Source organism: Chlorocebus sabaeus, chromosome 20 (genome assembly GCF_047675955.1).
Source record: "Chlorocebus sabaeus isolate Y175 chromosome 20, mChlSab1.0.hap1, whole genome shotgun sequence".
Taxonomy (NCBI): domain Eukaryota; kingdom Metazoa; phylum Chordata; class Mammalia; order Primates; family Cercopithecidae; genus Chlorocebus; species Chlorocebus sabaeus.
The window spans coordinates 113,447,238-113,468,686 of NC_132923.1; positions in this window are offsets into that span (position 1 = coordinate 113,447,238).

Genomic DNA, 21,449 nt, shown 5'->3' on the forward strand with positions numbered 1-21,449 from the left:
AATCACAATAAGTGTATTCTCCACTTGAGCCTTGTTTCAGTCCTGAGAGGTCTGTATTATTTTCACCCCCATTTTACAAATGAGCAGACTAAGGCTCTGCCCCACGTGCCCAAGACTGGGGATAGGTTTCATCCCTAACTTGTGCGTCGCATTTGAGAAAAGGAAACCTACATCATCTGAACCTACAACATCCAGACTCGGTGGTTCTCAGACTTCAGACTGCCTACAAATCACCTGAGATTCCTATGAATTCTGCTCTTGGGCCCCAAACTGCAGGAATTCTGATCGAGCAGGTGTGAAGCCGTGTTTGGGGATGTGTGTTGTTAACCAGCACCCCAGGTGGTTCCCATGCAGGTGACGGAAGTCCACCCTTGAGGCAGCATTAACCCAACCCCGTACGGCACAGAGGAGGGTATTTCAGGCACTGGATTGGTCTGGACCCCAAGCAACCGGTTTCTGGCGATCAGTTGGGGGTCTGGCTGCAGCTGGGAGCGGATTGGGGCGGAGGGAGGCAGAGGGCGGTAATAAAGAAACAACAGGAAGCTCTGCTTTTATTAGCCCTGGGTAGTAGCAGCTGCAGGTGAGTAATCTGATTTCTGCGGCGTCCTGTTTTCTCCGCTGCCTGGCGGTTCCTCGACACCCACTCACCTGCCACCAGCCACGGGAGAGAGGGCAGGGGGGAGGGAGGATGGGCGTGGGGCCCCGCCGGCCCGGGTCCCTCGCCCACGCCACGCGGGCGCACCCGCCGCGCCGACGCCGCCACCGGCTGCGCACCTGCCGCCCTCGCGGCAGGGAAGTCAGGCTTGGGCTGCGGCGGCGGCTGGCGGGGAAGAGACGCGGACGCCCACTCGCGGCCCTGCCGCTTGCTCCCCGCCTCCCCGTCAGAGTTGCACCACCAGGCTCTGGGCGCGCTCCCCTAGTCGGAAGGCTGGGTGCCGTCTCCCAGCTCCGCCCTTGACTTCTGAGCCTCAGCTGCTGCTTCTGTCAAATGGAAGCACGTCCACCAACCGGTGCTAGACTGGTGAGATCAGGGAAGGGGTGCTAAAGTTACAAACTGTAAAGGGCTGTAGCGATCACCAAGGCATCGGAAGGAAACTGGCCAAGAGAGGCAAGTCTCTTAGCTGTGCCGGGCCTCGGTTTCCTTATTTGTAACATGGGAATGAGTAACGCTTCCTCATAAGCAGATGATGCTCATGATGTGGATGGAACACAGCGCAGGACAAGGGCAGTGGCTGCCGTGGGGTCGTTATTACTGTTGCTGTTAGCCCAGTTCAGAATCCGCGTTCCCTCTTCTTACTTTGATTCTCTGGTTTTCCCTGGTTCTCAGCACACGTTTAGGAAATGGGGGGCTTGGATCAGAAAAGGATTTTCAGGGTCAGGGGCTTGCCCAAGACTGGGGATTGGTTCCATCCCTGACTCTGAACCAAGCTTTCCATCTGTAAAATGGGATTGACAACACCTTCCCTGAAACCCTCAGACATATAAAGACCAATGAGAAACCCAGAAACACCTGGTAAACTGTGAAGTACTACCCACATGCAAAGACTGTAATTATTTCTTCCAGGTGCCTCTTTGCCCTAAAGAGTCAAGGATGAGTCAAGAACCAAATGAGATGAGCCAGGAGGACACCTGTGAGAAGGGTTGGATGGCATTCCCCTTTACCCATGGAGCTCACCGTAGTGTGCAGCAATGGCCCAAGGGTGGAGAGGGAGGTCGAGGTCAGGCTAGGTCCTGCCCTTGGGGGCTCATGTCCCAGTTAGCCCAGGATGCAAAGGCCCAGGTGTGATGGGAGCACAGACGAGGGGGGAAGCCGACTCTCTGGACAAGGGGGATCAGGCTGGCACAAGGGGGTACTTCCCAGAGGAGTCAGCCTTGACGGGACCCTCTGAAAAATGGTTGTAGCTCAGGTTGGGAGAGGGGCAAGGCAAGTGCTGGACAGAGACAGATTCCAGCAGAAAAGTCCAGAGACAAGAAAGGGGGTAGTGCGCTCAGGAAAAGGGTGTGAAACATGACTGAAATACAGGGTGGGGAGAAGAAATGGGTTCAAGATAAAGTCAAATTGGAGCCAGGGGTGGTGGTGCATGCCTGTAATCCCAGCTACTTGGGAGGCTGAGGCAGGAGAATCACTTGAACCCCAGAGGTGGAGTTTGCAGTGAGCCAAGATCACACCACTGCTCTCCAGCCTGGGTGATAGAGTGAGACTCTGTTTCAAAAAAAGATGAAGTCAAATTGTGAATGGCCTCCAGCACCACCCTAGGGAGCTCAGACTTCCCCCAGCAGAGCCTGCTTGCTTATCTGTGAAATGGGGGCAATGACAGAACACCTACCCCATAGGGTGACAGAGAGGGCTGAGGTTGATAGGGAGGCATTCAGGGTTCGAAGTAGGAGTGACATGGTCAGGTGTGGGTTCTAGAAAGATCTCTGTGGCAGGCTGGGCGCAGCGGCTCATGCTTGTAATCCCAGCACCTTGGGAGGCCGAGGCAGGTGGATCACTTGAGGTCAGGAATTCGAGACCAGCCTAGCCAACATAGTGAAACCCCGTCTCTACTAAAAATACAAAAATTAGTGAGGCGTGGGGGTGCGCACCTGTAGTCCCAGCTACTTGGGAGGCTGAGGCAGGAGAATTGCTTGAACCTGGGAGGCGGAGGTTGCAGTGAATCGAGATTGCACCACTCCACTCCAGCCTGGGCAACAGAATGAGACTCCATCTCAAAAAAAAAAGAAAAAGAAAAAGAAAAAAATCTCTGTGGTAGTAGGTATGGAGGATGGACAAAGGGGGAGGAAAGGAAGGACAGATTCAAGTTGTTGTGGTGAGCTGAAGGAGGCCTGAACCAAGGTAATGGCAATGGGGAGGGAGGGGGGGAAGTTGGGCAAGAACTTTCTGAAACTGAACAGCAGTAGATCCAGGAGAACAATTAAGAGGGAGAGACGCAAAATAAAGGTGACAGAATTTCTTGTATCAGGAGCTGAGGTAGATGATGACAGCATTAACTCAGGAAGGTGGCAGGCAGAGCGAGGTCACCTTTGAGGTACCTCCCAGATGTCCATTTCCTCAAGAACTGACTTCACTACACGCCCAGATATAGGACTAGATAAGACCCGAGATCATCCAGGGAGAGGCAAGAGAGAGAATATTAGGAATCTTTTGGTTGTAAGTGACAGAAACTGAGTTCGAATTAGGTTATGGAAAACAAAACAAAAAGCAAAACGATCCTACAAACGTAGTGGCTCCTTTATCTTAGAGTTTCAAGGGTGAGTCAAACTTCGGGCATTGCTGGATCCAGGGTTTCCAATGATGACATTGGGTTATCTCCCCATAACCCCCATCAGTCAGTTCTGTTGTCTGTGCCTTTCTTTAAGAATGGGCCTTCTCCACCGGGCATGGTGGCTCACGCCTGTAATCCCAGCACTTTGCAAGGCTGAGCCAGGCGGATCACTTGAGGTCAGGAGTTCAAGACCAGCCTGGCCAGCATGGTGAAACCCTGACTCTACTAAAAATACAAAAATTCTCCGGGTGTGGTGGTGAGTGCCTGTAATCCCAGCTACTTGGGAGGCTGAGGCAGGAGAATTGCTTGAACCGGGGAGGCAGAGGTTGTAGTGAGCCAAGATCGCACCACTGCACTCCAGCCTGGGCAACAGAATGAGGCTCTGTCTCAAACAAACAAACAAAAAGAATGGGCCTTCTCTCCTATGGCAGATAGGCATTCTCCAGTCCCAGGAAAGATGCTCAAAACATCCTACCAGCTCTCATTTCAGGAGAGAGCCAAGCTTCGCCACTGGCTGCATCCAAAGTTCCTGGGAGGGCTCTGATTGGCTCAGCTTGTATCACATGCCCAGGCCCAAACCAATCACTGCATCAAGGAAAATGGGACACTGTGATTGGCCTACTTCCCTTCCCAGGGTATGGGGCCCTGTGAGGGATACCTTACCAGACCACATGGACAGGAAATGAGAGGATTGGAAAAATATGCCAGGCAGACAAAAAAGGTTCCAGCCCTGCCTCAGTTTGCAATGAAGCTTGAGGGCAGAACCCTGGGGAACACTAATATTCAAGGGTTAGGTGGAACTTGGGAAGGAGACTGAGGGGTATGAGAGAGGTTCCGGGAGAAGCAGCGTCTTCGAGGGAGGAGAGAAATTCTACAAGGAGGGAATGGTCAAAGGCAACTTCTGGGAGGGGTCACTCACACTCACTGTTCTGGTCTCCAACCACCCACCCTCACCTGACATGGAAAGGCTCTGGGACCCGGTGTCACCAACACTAATTCTGCCACCTCCCCCAGCAGAGCCTGTTTGCTTGTCTGTGAAATGGGGGCAATGACAGAACACCCACCCCATAGGGTGACAGAGAGGGCTGAGTGAGAGACACCGAGAAATGCTTACCCCAGTGCCTGGCACATAGCAAATGCCTAATAAGTGGGAGCTACTTACAGTGCTGGCCAAAGAAATAGTATTAGTTGTTGGTGGTAGTTGTAGCACCCAGAATCCTGCCATCTTGACAGGGCAGAAAGGATAACAAATTTAGCACCACTCAGGCACCATTTGTTCATTCATTCATTCACTCACTGAACAATCTTTAACTGAGTGCCTTCTGTATATCAGTCCCTATGCCAAACCCAGCAGATGTAAAGAAGACACAGGGATCTGAGGATGTATGGGATACAGACCTGATGGTGGATGGTTACGATATGGAGTGATAAGTGCTGAAGGGACTGGGTTTTGCAAGCCCAGAGAAATTTGGTCCACATGGAGGCCCCCAGGCAGCCCCCTAAGGAGACAACATTTGAGATGACATTTCATGTGCACTCACAATGGATCAGGTACTGGGTGTGCCAAGCATTTCCACATTGTTCCTGTGACATGGATGAGGGGATGGAGCCCAGAGAGGGTGGGCAGCTTACTCAGCGTCACCATGCTCATAAGTGGGGACACCAGGGTTGGCCCAACTCCACTGGATGAGTTTGCCAGATGGGGAGAGAGGAGAGACAGGATGTCAGGCAGAGGGCAAAGGACAATGTGATCCAATCCTCTAGGATGGGCAGAGGGAACTGGAATTCCCATAGGGAAAGCCCATATCTATAGAAGGTGGGCCAGAGGCAGTAGGACAAGGGCAAGGTGAGAGCCATGACCTCCAGCAAGTCCTGTGCCTTCTGGAACCTCCGTCTCCTCCTCTATAAAATGAGATTAAGGACATCTATTATATTATCTTCATCTCCATTTTACAGGTGAGAAACAGATAAGATCAAACCTATTCAGTTGCAGAGCCCATGACTGACCCATGCACTGTGGTTCTGCTGGAGCAGATGAGATTGTATGAGTTCCCTGCAAACCCTCCTGTTTGTCTCAAGAGTGGGAGCCATGAAGAGCACCCCAAGAGTAGGGGGAAGCTTCATGGGAACAGCCCTCAGAGAGTCCCAGAAGATGCTCCTGTGCTCCTACCCAGAAATTCAGTCTCTTAAGGACCTTAGAGACAATTTCATTCATGCATTAGTGGAGAGTGATGCCTACAACTTGCAAATGGAGAAACTGAGCTCAGAAAGGAGGGAGTGACTTGTCCAAGGTCACACACCACAAGCTGGTGGTAGAAATCCATTTAGAATGCAGGCGTCCCAACATCTGGTTTTGTCCGTTTCTCCATTCCCCCGACTCCTCACACATGACTTGTCCCCTTGTCCCCAGGATGGTGATCTCTACTGGTCCTGAGCATTTAATATGGGCCAGACACTTCGCCTTCCTCTGACCCTCCAAACCGTCCTATGAAGTGTTAGTCAGAGGCAACTGTACGTACATAATACATGGCTTATTGATAGTATGTTACAAAACACATAAAATAATCATTGACGTATCTGCACTTATGACCACCCTATAAATTGTACAAACCCTATTTTACAGATGAGAAAATTAAGGCTCAGAGATGGGAAAAGACTGTCTCAGGGACAGCAAGCAACAGGGTGAGGATTAGGATCCAGGCATCTCTGACTCCAACGCAGGGGTGTCTTGTCCACACCCCAAGCTGCTGTCAGGGAGCAGATGGGAGAGCCTGCAAGGGGAGGTGAGGGGAAGGTGCTGAGCCCCAGTCATAAGCGAGGTGACAGTTATTGTAGTGGCTACACAGGTGGCCCCTGAGATCAGGCTGCCTCGGCTGGAATCCTGCTCTACCACTCCTTAGCACTGTGCCTTCAGGCAAACCATTGGTCCGCTCTGAACCTTGACTTCCTTATCTGTAAAATGGGCGTGGTAATAACATGCCACCCTCATTAGGTTCCTGGAAGGGTTAAATGAGTGTGTAGCCCGTGGTACGTGCAGTGGAAGTGCTGCCTCTTATTTGTGTGGCATTCTGCGGTGACTGTCTCATGTACTCTCAATAGTGCTTATAACTCTTATGGGTTCTGGAGCTAGCCACTTGACCTCTGCCACCACTTCCTAGCAGGGTGGCAGAGCTTAGAGGGAGATTTAAGGTGAGGATGGTGAGGTTTAAGTCCTGGGTCCCCCATTGGCATGGCGTTGTACTTCACGTTGTACTTTCAAAGAGACCCCCCCAGTATTGAGACCCCCTTTACCAACATCCTGCCAAGCCTGGATCTGCCCCTATGTGAGGAACTCTACCTCTCTGTGTGCCTCAGTTTTCTCATCTGTTAAGTGGGAAGAATGTTAATTGTGCCGAATAAATGAATTAATATGTGTAGAATGCTTTAAAAGTGTCTGGTGTGTAGTAAATGCCCAATACCTATTGGCTTCTTGAGTAAATCTCCAGTGGTAAATGTGCTAGTAAACATGTTAAATGCTTTACATGTGTCATGTTGTTTGATTATGTTTAACCTTCACAACAAACCATCCCATTTTCAGAGAGGTGAAGTAACTTGCCCAAGGTGACAGACTGTGGAAGTCAAATGTGTCTGACTCCAGAGCCAGGCTACTTCTGACCACTGTGCCAGCTACTTCCCTGTTTATGAGGGTACCCTCCCCTCCCCACTGACAGCTGAACCTGGAGGACTCAGGTCACACCTCCAGCAGGCACTGTCTGCCAGGCCCAGGTCACCTGAAGGTGGCCCATGAGGCTCCTGCAGGAAAGAAGCCCCCATGTCCAGCTGGGCCCAGGCCCTGCCCCACCTTGCACCCTCATCCCTCCTGCCCCCTAGAGCTTCCTCCTGAGCTCCCGTCACCACAGGCCCTGGCCCAGGTGGGGCGGGGGCTAACGGGTGACAATGACCGATTTAGAAAGTAAAGTTGCTTCTCAAACAAATAAGAAAGAAGAGGAAAGAAATGGCCTGCCCGCTTCCTGCCCCACTCTCTCTTCCAGCACCTGGGGCCCAGCTGCAGGGTTTTCACTGCTTGTTTGTTCATCCTGCTCGAGGAGCCTCTTCTTGAAGGCCCAGGCCCCCTCCGTATGGGCGTAGGGATAATTGTTGAGCCAGTGGAAAGACACACCCTCCATGATTGTTGTATTGTCATCGTCTCCAGGATTGTTTTGGACAACAATACCAATAATCATAACAATCTGGGTTTCCTGCAGTGGGGAGGGGGACTACCAGCTTCAGACTTGGGAGGAGCCCCCCTGGCTCTGCAGTTCCTGAGGTGCGGAGGCCTGAGCAGGTTATAATTCCTCTCTGGGCTTCAGTTTCCTTGTCTGCAAAATGGGGACAGGGTGATGGTGAGGGCTGAATGGGGCAAGCATGGCCTGTCAAGCATAGTGCATGGCCCTGGTGGGAACCATTCAGTTGATTACTATGAAAGCCAGGGTCACAAAGAAGCAATTTTAAGAGCCTCCTCAGACATGGCTGGAAAGCTCAGTGGACTCCAGGATGCAATGCTTATAAAGCCCTTAGTGTGTTTCTAATTACTGCTCTGAGTGCTTTACGTATCATCCTTCATTTCATCCTTACCACAACCAGATGAAGCAGATGCTATTGCTGTTCCTATTTCATAGATGAGGAAACTAAGATGCAGAGAAATGACTTGTCCAAGGTCAACACAGCTGGTAGGTGCAATTGGGGATGTGGATGCAGCTTTTCCAGGTCCGGGATCTGTTCTAAGCTGCATACACTGCCCTGGGGTCAGGGTCTGGCTCTGAAGGGTCTGACTTGCCTTGTGATTGTGGACAAGTCATTTGCCTTCTAAGCCTCAGACTTCATCTACAAAATGAGCAGCCCATGATACCTGCCTGTAGATGTTGTACAATCCTAAAGGAGAATTGTGGTCAGATTAGCGACAATGTAGAGAAAGATTATGAATGAGTACACCAGGGGTTCAGGAAACCATGGCTGACTGCGATCATTATTATTAGTTTTAAAGTCACAGGCGAGAGGCAGCCTAGAGGATGCTGAGGGCCCTGCCCAGCTTTGAAAGTCTAAATCCTGTGGTTGCAGCTGGGGAGTGACTCCAGGAGGCACCTGGTGAGAGGTGGCTCCACCCGTTGGGGCTAAAAAAATCCCTGAGGCTGCCACCATGCAATCTGCCAGTCACCTGCTCCAACTAATGGCAAACTCTCCAACCCTGCTTCCCTGCCCCTACCGCCACCCTCTATGAGCTGGGAAGAAATCACCCTAGAGAAAACACCTGACCTCTCTAAGTTTCTGGAAAAAAAAACACTGATCTTGCAGAGCTTTGTTGGATTGGAAATAGTGCCTAGCAATAGGTAGTTGCTAAAGGACGATGAGAACCTGCACTTTGGGGCCCACCTGTGTTCCAGTCCTGGCTATGCTACTTCCTGTTGTGTGACCTTGGGCAGGTTGCTTGGCCTCTCTGAGCCTCAGTTTGCACAACTGGAAAATGGATTAGCATAGCACCTGACACACTTAAGGGCTAATGATTATTGGTGGGTATGGCCATTTATTGTATTTTTTTGTTTGTTTGTTTGTTTTTGAGACAGAGTCTCACTCTGTTGCCCAGGCTGGAGTGCAATGGTGCCATCTCGGCTCACTGCAACCTCTGCCTCCTGGGTTCAAGCAATTCTTCTGCTTCAGCCTACTGAGTAGCTGGGATTATAGGTGCCTGCCATCACGCCTGCCTAATTTTTTGTATTTTTAGTAGAGACGGGGTTTCACCATGTTAGCCAGGATGGTCTCGATCTCCTGATCTCGTGATCTGCTCGCCTCTGCCTCCCAAAGTACTGGAATTACAAGTGTGAGCCACTGCACCCAGCATTTATTGTATTTTATAAGCATATCCAGAAGTCCTTAAAGACCTGGAGGGTATTATGTTCTTTCTTATGCTGGATCTCTCTGCCCCTCCAGAACTCCCCTTCGCCCTTCCTCAACCTGTTCTGTACCTTGATTAGGTGACTTTGTGGGTGACATCAATGGCCCCCATTGCTCTCTGGCTTCTGGCTGGATGAGGCAGGAGGGCAGAGGACAGGTGGCAAGTGGGGACTGATATTTATTCCCCAGCCCCTTCCTGCAGGGTTGCCACCTTGGCTGTGTCCCTCACCCGAAGCCTACGCTCCTATGAGTCGGCCCTGTGCATACATCTCTGGCCATGGGTCCAGGTGACCTCTCCCTGCCCACCCTTCAGGCTACAGGTGGTAACAGCTCCTCATATTGCCTGCCAGCCCTGGGGTACTGCACAATTCCCCCTGGTTTTCCTAAACCTTGCCCACACCTTTGTTAGTAGTCCCTTCATTAAACTTTTTACAAATTACCCATTTGGTTGTACCATCTGTTTCCTGCCAGAGCCTTGACCACAGTTTATGTGGCATGTATCCTGTTGTTTTCACCTAGAACTCCAGGTATGGAAGAATAATAAAATTCTCACTACAATTCACACTGCTTTCACATATGTGTAGTCATCCACTTTATTAACTACTGCTTAGCATCTGCTGTGTGCCAGGCTGTATGCAAGGAATTGGGAGTAGAGATGACCAAGATATAGTTCCTGCCCTCAAGGAGCTCCTGGGCTAGTCAGTGAGACAGACCCTAAACAGACAACTACAATATAACTTCTAAAAATGGTAACAGGCTGGGTGTGGTGGCTCATGCCTGTAATCCCAGCACTTTGGGAGGCTGAGACGGGTGGATTGCTTGAGGTCAGGAGTTCAAGACCAGCCTGGCCAACATGGTGAAACTCCATCTCCACCAAAAACCATAAAAATTAGTTGGGCATGGTAGCATGGGCCTGTAATTCCAGTTACCTGGGAGACTGAGGCACAAGAATCGCTTGAACCGAGAGTGGAGGTGGCAGTAAGCCGAGATCACGCCACTGCACTCCAGTCTGGGCAACAGAGTTATAAAAAAACCAAAAGCTATAATAGAGGCACATGCAAACCCCGTGACAAGGCAGGAGAGAAGCCACCAAACTCTGGGAGAGGCTGGGATGGCCGCACAGCAAAAGGACTTTTGAGCAGCATCTTTTTTTAAATTCTATTTTAGTAACATATTTAACCCAATGTCTCAAAATATTATCAATATGAAATATTATCCATTATAATCAATATAAAAATTCTTGAGATTTTAAAAGACATAGAGAAATGTCCAGGAAACTTTCTGTGACTTTCTTGGGCAGAATTAGACATTTCCATCATCACAGATGGCTAGAGGTTGAACAGCATCTGGGAGGTGGGAGGTGATGGTACTCTTCTCCTATTTTACAGATGAGGAAGCAGAGGCTCAGAAGAGTTCATCACTTGCCTGAGGTCACAGTAACTCCCTGGCGGAGCAGGATTCAAACCTGCTTCTGTGTCATTCCAAAGTCTATCTCTCCTTGCTGCTCTGTCCACCTCTGGGCCCCTCCTCCCAGAAGCAAGCAGTTGACAAGGGCTGAAAAGTAAAAATTTGAACTGACGTCTTCTGACCCCAAGTCCCTCAGTGTTCCTGCTATCAACCGACTAGGGGACAGACTGAGGGAAAGGCAGCAACCCTCCAAACTGGGTTCCATATTTATTTTGAAACAGAGTCTCGCTCTGTCGCCCAGGCTGGAGTGCAGTGACACAACCTCAACTCACTGCAACCTCCACCTCCCAGCTTCATGTGATTCTCCTGCCTCAGCCTCCCGGTAGCTGGAACTACAGGCGCCCGCCACCACGCCCGGCTAATTTTTGTATTTTTAGTAGAGACGGAGTTTCACCATATTGGCCAGGCTGGTCTGGAACCCCTGACCTCAGGTGATCTGCCCTCCTCAGCCTCCCAAAGTGTTGGGATTACAGGCGTGAGCCACTACAACCAGCTTCAATCTGGGTTCTGACCCCTATTCTTCTGGGGTCTCTGGGTCACATGGAGTAGGTGGCAGCAGAGAATTGGGGACTCAAGGTCAGTTGTAAAATCTCTTCTAGCAGGTGAGAGGGTTGTTCATGGGTGAAGGTACAGGCTGTACTGGACTGGGGGGAGAGGAGGGGAAACTAGACGAGGCAGGATAAGTGGCCAGTGGGTCATCTTGGCATCTTTGCCAGTGTCATGGTCAGCAATTCCCTCCTCACCAAAACATCCAGAAACACCCATTCCCGAGCCTCGTGTAGGACGCAGAGTTCACAGTGAATCAGTCACCATCATCTTAATCCTGATGCTTGAGAAATTAAAATGTATCGAGAAAGGTAAGACATTCTAATGGGCAGCTGACCCCAGGCTCTCATGTGGAGAGAGACATAGGAGGGTTCTCTGGCCAACATCCATGCATTGGAGGGGAAACCAGAGCCCTAGAATCATGGAAGCAAGGGGAATTCGCTGGCATGTCCAGGTGTGTGTTTGGTGACTCCAGTGATGTGTGGTGCTAACAATAATTATCAGTAGCTAATTATTTGCTGACCTATTCACTTTGACATTATTCGTCCCCCCATCAAATCATCTGTCCATAGCCCTCACAGCCATCCACCTCTCAATTCCTTCATTCATCCATTCATTCATTTTCTCCCCATTCCCCCATCCATCCTCCCATTATTACCACTGACTCTGCACATGGTCCTGTGCTGGATGCCTGACATGCAGCCACAAGACTCAGCTCTTGCCTTCAAACCTGGCGAGGTATTCAGACACTTAGTCTAAGCAAGAGAGGTAAGTGTGGAGATGGAGTGTTCTAGGAGGGGCAGTGAGAGCTCCAAGGAGGAAATGCCCAATTCCGCCGGAGGGAGTCAGAGAAGGCTTCCCGGAGGAAGGAACACTGCAGCTGGTCTTCAAAGAGGGCCAGGGGCTCATGAAGCCAGAAGAAGAAAGCCTGGCTGATAAGATGGGCAGCGATTCAGACCAGCCGGGGACACAAAAGAGCTTGCCACAGAAGCTGATGGGAGGAAATCAAGGAGAACTGACCTCCAGCCAAGATTTCACCCCAGGTTCTCAGCAGGAGTGACTTTGGAATGGTGTCGACTTGGAAGTTTGCACCATTCTTACCTGGCCTTGCCTTCTCTTGGCACAGTGCAGGCTCTAGGACATCAGACCTGGGGAGCATACAAGTTAGTCCCCTTATTGCAAGTCAGGGAAACTGAGGCCTGAAGAGGAGATGAGACATGCCAAAGTTACACAGAGAGTTAGGGGGTCCAAGCCCAGGTTTCTTACTCCCAGGCTAGTGTACTGTCCACTGGAGTCTCCCTCCCCCATCCTGAACACACGCTAGATTCTAAACACTCACGACCCCTCAGTGGCAGGCATAGTGCTGGGTCCAGAGAAGGGGACCTCTCCTACTTACACTGAGTACCTGTCCTGTCCCCACAAATAATCGGATTGATAGAACTCATTTGCACTCCCTCCATTGTCCCTTTTAATCCCCATAACAGTCCCAGGGGACTGGAATTACTATTCCTTTTTACAGATGGGGAAAGAGGGCAGAAGGGGCTTGCCCAGAGTCACCCGGCTCAGAGAGGGGAACGGGCTTACCCAGAGTCACACAGTTCAAATGCAGCAGAGCCAAGGTCCTCACTATACCCTGTACCTGATCCAAGACCCTAGGTGGCAGTCACATAGCCTCGAATGTTCTGGCCCCCAACGGACCCTGTGCCATTGAAGTCAGGGACTGTGGACAGGTATGTTCTGCAGGGACAGAAACCAAACAAGGGAGTAGGGCTGGGAGGTGGGGGAAGGACTCAGGAAAGGAAACCTTGTTTTCACCTGTAACCTGCTCTGCCCCGCCTAGCAGTGGAAAATGTGTGTCAGGGGAAGCTGCTGCCTGGGGTCGGGGCAGGTGTGCGTGGGCAACAGGGTGTGGAGGGGGCGCCATGGGAGGGCAGGATGTGCTGGGGTTGGGGGTAAGGTCAGGGGTGCTGGAGCAGGGTTCGAGAACCTAGAGTAAGATCTCATTTCTGGGCCGGGCACGGTGGGTCACGCCTGTAATCCCAGCACTTTGGGAGGCCGAGGCGGGTGGATCACGAGGTCAGGAGATCAAGACCATCCTGGCTAACATGGTGAAACCCCATCTCTACTAAAAATACAAAAAAATTAGCTGGGCATGGTGGCACACACCTGTAGTCCCAGCTACTCGGGAGGCTGAGGTAGGAGAATCACTTGAATCTGGGAGGCAGAGGTTGCAGTGAGCCGATATCGCGCCACTGCACTCCAGTCTGGGCGACAGAGCGAGACTCTGTCTCAAAAAAAAAAAAAAAAAAGACTCTCACTTCTAGAAGGATGGGCACACTGTCCTATGAAAGCTGTCCTCAACCTCTACATCCCAGACCTTCTTGGCCTTGGCCAATTCTCTCCTCTTCTCTGCTCAACAGGTCATTCAACAAGGATGCATTGAGTACCTGCTATGTGCTAGGACCCAGGGATGCAGAATAGCCCCTTTCCTAACCAGAGAGGAGCACAGTCTGGAAGAGGCAGGCAAGGCGGACAGCTCCAATACCATGTGGGTAACACAATCCAGCGAGAGGCTGAGTCAGTGGTCAGGGAGGCATTCTGGAGGCCAGGAGGACAAGCAGATAACAATAACCACTCTAGGCCAGGCATGGAGACCCACACCTCTTATCCTTGCACTTTGGGAGGCTAAGGTGGGAGGATCGCTTAAGGCCAGGAGTTTGAGACCAGCCTGGCCAACATAGCAAGACCCTATCTCTGCAAAAAATTTAAACATTAGCCAGATGTGGTGTCATGTGCCTGTAGTCCTAGCTACTATGGAGGCTGAGGCAGGAGGATCACCTGAGCCCAGGAGTTTGAAGCTGTAGTGTACAATGATCATGCCACTGCATTCTACAATAATCCCTATCTCTAAAATAATATAATAATAATAATAACAACCACTTTTGTGAGCTTACTAGAAGCCAGATTAAAGAGCTAAGCCCCTGTAAGGCTTTTTAATACCTTTCCATCCCCAAACAACCCTGTGAGCTAGGAACTGCTAGTATTCCCCTTTTATAGATGAGGAAATTGAGGCATTGAGAAGGAAAGAACTTGCCCAAGTTCTCACTGCTAGATGCTAGGAAATGGCACAGCCAGGACTTGAAACCAAGCGGTCTGCTCTTACCCACTCCACTGAGGAAGGGGAAGTGGAAGCTGGTGTTGGGAGAAAAGGGGCGCCACATGGAGGGCGCAACAGGAGGAGAAGCCCAAATAGAAGATGATGTGCTGGAGCCGAGAGGGGAGGGGAGGGAGGCTGCTGAGTGGAGGGGCCAGGGAGCAGTCAGAGCCCAGGCAAAAAGCCCCTCAAAGCATTGCCCTGGGACTGGGGACCTATAGGTACGGTTGTTCTAGAGAAGCGCCCTCCCTTAGAAGTGGTGATCAGGCCGGGCGCGGTGGCTCAAGCCTGTAATCCCGGCACTTTGGGAGGCCGAGACGGGCGGATCACGAGGTCAGGAGATCGAGACCATCCTGGCTAACACGGTGAAACCCCGTCTCTACTAAAAAATACAAAAAAACTAGCCGGGCGCAGTGGCGGGCGCCTGTAGTCCCAGCTACTCGGGAGGCTGAGGCGTAAACCTGCGGGGCGGAGCTTGCAGTGAGCCGAGATCCGGCCACTGTACTCCAGCCTGGGCGACAGAGCGAGACTCCGTCTCAAAAAAAAAAAAAAAAAGAGAAAAAAAAAAGAGAAAAAAAAAAAAGAAGTGGTGATCAGTGGGGGCCCCAACGGACAATTATATGTGATTTAATTTTTTTTTTTTTTTTTTTTTTTTTTTTTTTTTTTTTTTTGAGACGAGGTCTTGCTCTGTCACCCAGGCTGGAATGTGGTGGCATGATCTTGGCTCACTGCAACCTCCGCCTCCCAGATTCAAGCAATTCTCCTGCCTCAGCCTCCCAAGTAGCTGGGACTACATGCACGCACCACCAAGCCTGGCTAATTTTTGTATTTTTAGTAGAGATGGGGTTTCACCATATTGGCTAGGCTGGTCTCAAACTCCTGACCTCAGGTGATCCACCCGCCTCAGCCTCCCAAAGTCCTGGTGTTACAGGCATGAGCCACTGTGCCCGGCCTAATTTAGACACTATCAGTTTCCTAGGCTGCTATAACAAAGTACCACAAGCTGGGAGGCCTAAACCAACAAAAATGTTTTCTCTTCCAGTTCCGAAGACCGGAGATCCAAATGCAGATGTCATCGGGGCTGTGCTGTCCCTCAGAATCTGAGTAGAGTCTTTCTTTGCCCCTTCCTAGCTTCTGGTGGTGGCCGTCAGTTCTTGGCATTCCCAGGTCTTTGACAAACACCCCTCCAGTTTCAGCCTCCACCATCCCGTGGCATTCTCCCTGTCTGTCTCTCTCCTCTTCGTATAATGACACCAGTCATATGGGATGAAGGGCCCATCCTGCTCCAGTATGACCTCATCTGAACTAATTATACCTGCCACGACCTTACTTCCAAGTAAGGTCACATTCTGAGGCACTACAGGTTAGGACCTCAACATATATTTCGGGGGGACACAATTCAACCCAAAAAATGTCATTAAAGGACTTTTCATATAAATAAACGTCAAATCTGAAAAACTCCTATGCAGTTCATGTGTCCCAGTTTGACATTCAGAAAATATAGCCTCAATATATCTGTCCACTACACCAGAACTTTGTCCTAGTGGGTACTAAATGAAGGTTTGAGAAATACTTGACTTGTGATCCCCTAAGGCCCTGAAGTCTTTCCTTAATAAGCCCAAATAATAGAATAAAAGTTTCCAGGGAACAAAGTCAAGCTGCCCTCTGTCCTGTATAGCTGGCGGGCAGTTGCTCCACTGACCCCAGCCTCACCTTCTGCATGGGCACTGGCTTGGGGAAATAGCCAGTAATGAAAAGGACAGAGGGGCCTCAGCGCCCTTGCTCACTGGATTAAGTGGAACCCACAGTTCTCAGCCCTCTCCCTCGCTTCCCCATCCAAACAGGCTCAGTCTGCTCCATTCAGACAAATGCCCATCTCCAACCCTGCCACGTAGACCTGGTTCAGGCCTTTGTCTTTCCCTCTGGAACTACTGCATCAGTCTTCAGACTGATTTCCTTGCCACCAGCAGGCAATCGAATCACCCTAAATATGAATCTGATCACTTCTCTGACTGCCATGAAACCTTCAGTGGCTCCCTATTGCTTTCAGAATAAAGTCCGTATTCCTAAGCTTTGCCATTTCAGGCTTTACAAGTTGGTCCCCAGGCTTGTTTTTCATGATTTCTCTACACGTGCTCTATCTTACAGGTAATGGAGGTTCCGGAATTTCTAATTAAAAGAGACTCAGTTGGCGGGGAGGGGGGTGCATTCTGATTAGAAGGGGACACAGTGGGGAGGCATGTCTTTTTTTTTTTTTTTTTTTTTTGAGACAGAGTCTCACTCTGTCACCCAGGCTGGAGTGCAGTGACGCAGTCTCGGCTCACTGCAACCTCCGCCTCCTGGGTTCAAGTGATTCTCCTACCTCAGCCTCCTGAGTAGCTGGGATTACAGGCATTCGCCACCACACCTAGCTAATTTTTGTATTTTTAGTAGGGATGGGATTTTGCCATGTTGTCCAGGCTGGTCTCAAACTCCTGACCTCAAGTGATCCACCCGCTTCAGCCTCCCAAAGTGCTGGGATTACAGGTGTGAGCCATGTGCCCGGCTGGCATGTCTTGAAGTTGTCTTTACAAACAACTTCTGAGCTTGGTTGTGCTTTTTTTCTGCATCTGCATCTTAGCATATGCTGTTCCCCCTACATGGAATGGTCTCTCTGCAACTCCATTCTGATTCATCCCCCTGCCTCCCTCCCCGACGCCTCCTGCCCCGCCCCTGGCACATAACCAAAATAACCCACCTCTCCCTGCTCCAAAGACAGAGTATTTGGGGGCTGGGCGTGGTGGCTCACACCTGTAACTCTAGCACTTTGGGAAGATTGCTTAAGCCCAGGAGTTTGAGTCCAGCCTGGGGAACACAGTGAGACCTCATCACTACAAAAAATTTTTTTAAAGTAGCTGGGTAGGCCGGGCGTGGTGGCTCAAGCCTGTAATCCCAGAATTTTGGGAGGCCGAGACGGGCGGATCACAAGGTTAGGAGATCGAGACCATCCTGGCTAACACGGTGAAACCCTGTCTCTACTAAAAAAAGATACAAAAAACTAGCGGGGCGAGGTGGCGGGCGCCTGTAGTCCCAGCTACTGCTGAGGCAGGAGAATGGCGTAAACCCAGGAGGCGGAGCTTGCAGTGAGCTGAGATCTGGCCACTGCACTCCAGCCTGGGCAACAGAGCAAGACTCCGTCTCAAAATAAATACATAAATAAATAAATAAATACATACATAAATAAAGTAGCTGGGTATGGTGGCACGCACCTATACTCCCAGCTATTCAGAAGGCTGAGGTGAGAGGATTGCTTGAGCCAGGGAAATGGAGGCTGTAGTGAGCGATGATCACACCACTACACTCTGGCTTGGAAACATAGTGAGACCCTGTCAAAAAAAAAAAAAAAAAAGTATTTTGTTTGAACTTCTTTAGGAAGCTCATCCCGGTCTACTTTGTGTCAACTAGAGGACAAACTTTCCTTAGAGCTAGGTTCTAGCCCCAGGCCTATGGCTAAATGGCAGGAAGATGAGGTCAGGAAAGTGCTAGAATGGAGACCTGGCTGCTAATTATACTTTGTCAGTGTCTTGCTGCATGGCCTCAGGCAAGTCACTTTCCCTCCTTAGTTTCCTCTCTGTAAGAGTGCGATGTTGGGAAAGACACCAAGCAGTGTTGAAAATGTGAGCTACATTTCTTCTTTCATCCCAGGTCTGGCCAGAAGTTGGTCCTGTGAACGAGAGCCTCTGGGGTTCTTATTTTGTGTTAATTTGCATACATCTGCACATACACTAAAAGAGGCACCAACTACAGTTCATTTCATAGAAAGAACTGGGACTGTCACGTAACCGATGCCCAAGAGTGTAACCGATGCCCAAGAGTGTAACCAATGCCCATGGTGCCATCCAAATTTTCACTGTCACAGACCTTTAGTAATTAATGCTCCAACCCCTTCCTTTTACAGGTGGGTGACTAAGGCTCAGAGAGGGAAAGTGACCAGCCCAAGGTCACACAGCAAATGAGCACAAGGCTTCATCCCAGGCTTCCCACTGTACACCAGGCACATGCACTAGACACCACATTTCTTTCTCTATGCAGGGTGGAAGAAGAGGGGCTTGGCTTTCTTTTGAGGCTCTTTTCTGCACCCCAGAATAACAGAGCTGGCTGGTTCGGCAGCCTCTGCAACCACCACAGGAAACCAAATTGTAGTAGAAAGGCAGATGGGAGTGGAAAATCCTCTCAGAGATGTTAGATCGTTGCTTTCACCTGTTCTAAAAATAATCTGGTTTTTATTAGAGATTGATAGATGACAAGATAACCCACAAGTTATTCCACTGAGACTGGGGAGAGGAGAAAGCGTGATTCTGGGTGAGCAGAAAGGGAGCTGGGAGTCACTGCGGGTGACTGAGCAGAGTGGTCTGGACCCACCGAGTCTCAGTATTTGGCAACATGAACAGAGGGCCGGCTCTGGCAGGCACTGTAGGCTGTAGTAGGCTGTCGGCTGCAGGAACCCTAAGGAAGAAGACAGCCTGGATGCTGCCTTTGGGAGATCCTGATCTCTAGAGGAGGTAGACAGACATAAAAGTCAACAAATAAAATAATTACAAAGTGCTATGAAGGAAACAAACAGTGCTGAGAAAGACTGACAGGAGGCCAGGCGAGGTGGCTCATGCCTGTAATCCCAGCATTTTGAGAGACTGAGGCAGGTGGATCACCAGAGGTCAGGAGTTCAAGACCAGCCTGACCAACATGGTGAAACCCTGTCTCTACAGAAAATACAAAAATTAGCCAGGCATGGTGGTTCATGCCTGTAATCCCAGCTACTAGGAAGGCTGAGGCAGAAGAATCGCTTGAACCCGGGAGGCGGAAGTTGCAGTGAGCTGAGATTGCGAAATTCTGTCTCAAAAAAACAAAAAACAAAAAACAAACAACAAAAAACAAAAAACTGACAGGGGAGATTTACTTTAGCTGGGATGGGCAGGGAGGCCTCTGGAAGGAGGGAAGATACAAGCTGAGACCAGAAGGCTGAGAAGAAGCCAGCCCAGCAAAGAAAGAACAGAAGAGCATCTCCAGGAGAGGCAGTCTGGTGGCCCAAGGAACTAAAAAGCCAGCGAACAGGGGGGAAAAGGGTGGAGGCTTGCAGGAGGAGGTTGGAAGAGGGCAGGGCCAGACGTGTGCTGGCTTTAAGGATGTGCATAGGCTTCTGGTTTGATTCCAGAGCGGTGGGAAGCTACTGAAGCAAGGTTTTCAGTAGTGAAATGGGGATGTGGTTTGCCTTTGAAGAAGCCTGTTCTTTTCTTTTTTTTTTTTTCTTTTGAGATGGAGTCTTGCTCTGTTGCCTGGGCTGGAGTGCAGTAGCTCCATTACCGTTCACTGCAACCTCCACCTCCTGGGCTCAAGCAATTTGCCTGCCTCAGCCTCCCGAGTAACTGGGATTACAGGCACCCACCACCACGCCCGGCCAGTTTTTGTATTTTTAGTAGAGACAGGGTTTCACCATGTTGGCCAGGCTGGTCTTGAACTCCTGACCTCAGGTGATCTGCTCCCTCGGCCTCCCAAAGTGCTGGGATTACAGGCGTAAGCCACTGCCCCCGGCCTGAAGAAGCCTGTTCTTGACTGCTGTGTGGGACAAGGATTAGAGGGGAAGGCAGGCAGCAAGAAGGCAAGTTAGGCAATGGACGTGGCATCCAGGCAGCAGTGATGGCAGCCTGGACTAAGATGGGAAAACAGAAAGAACAGAAGATGGATTACAAATATGTCCTTTTGAAACAAAAGTCACAGGGGCTGCAGATGGATAGGATGAGTGGCGGGGTAGCGTGGAGGGTACCGGAGGGGACACACAGGTTTCTGACCTGAGAGCCTGTGAGGTGCTGGTGCCATTCTCTAGTCAGGGGAACCTGCAAGCAGGAGGGGTGAGTGTGGGAATCTGGTTTGGGGCATGTTCATTTGAGAAGTGTACAAACCACCGAGAGTCTGCCTGGGGGCAGCTCCAGAGGCTGTAGCAGTCTCTGGTCATTTGATGAAACAGGTTATTTCCTCATTTCCTCCCCGTATGAATGGTGAGCTCCAGGGCCAGGGACCAGCTCTGCTTTGTTTTATAGCCCCAGCACCGAGGAAGGTGCCTTGCACATAGTAGGTGCTCACCGAAGAGTTGGTGGATGAATGAAGCCAGAAGCTAGACCAGCAGCTGAACGAATCAGCTCACAGACATGGTGATGTTTCTTCTGTTGTTGTTTGTTTGTTTGTTTTTGAGACAGAGTCTCGCTCCATCACTCAGGCTGGAGTGCAGTGGCACCCTCGGCTCACTGCAACCGCTGCCTCCTGGGCTCAAGTGATCCTCTCACCTTCGCCTTCCAAGGAACTGGGACTACAGGCACACTCCTGACCTCAAGTGATTTGCCCACCTCGGCCTCCCAAAGTGCTGGGATTACAGATGTGAGCCCCGTGCCTGGCCCAATTTTTGTATTTTTTGTAGAGACAAGTTTTGCCATATTGCCCAGGCTGGTCTCAAACTCCTAGGCTCAAACTATCCTCCCGTCTCTGCCTCCCAAAGTGCTGGGATTATAGGCTGGCCATGCCCTCCCTACTCCACGCTGACTTCATCAGCACCTATAATAATAACTTTATTTATGGAGCACTTTCTGTATGACAGGCATATACTAAATGCTTTAAAAGTATTAAATCATTTCGTCCTCACAACAATCTTATGCAGTGGGCAACTATTACCTCCACTGTACAGACTGGAAACTGAGGCACAGAGAGGTTAAGTAATTTGCCTACGACCACACAACCAGTAAGTGGCAGAGCTGGGAAATGAACCCAGGCAGCCTGGCTCCAGAGCCACATTCTTGGCCGCTGTGTCAATGCTGCAGTCAATTGCATGCTGAATGTCTGTTTGTCTGTTTCATTTAAGAGCAAGAACTTGGCCGGGCGTGGTGGCTCACGCTTGTAATCCCAGCACTTTAGGAGGCCGAGGAGGGTGGATCACCTGAGGTCGGGAGTTCGAGACCAGCCTGACCAACATGGAGAAACCCTGTCTCTACTAAAAATACAAAATTGGCCGGGCGTGGTGGCATATGCCTATAATCCCAGCTACTAGGGAGGCTGAGGCAGGA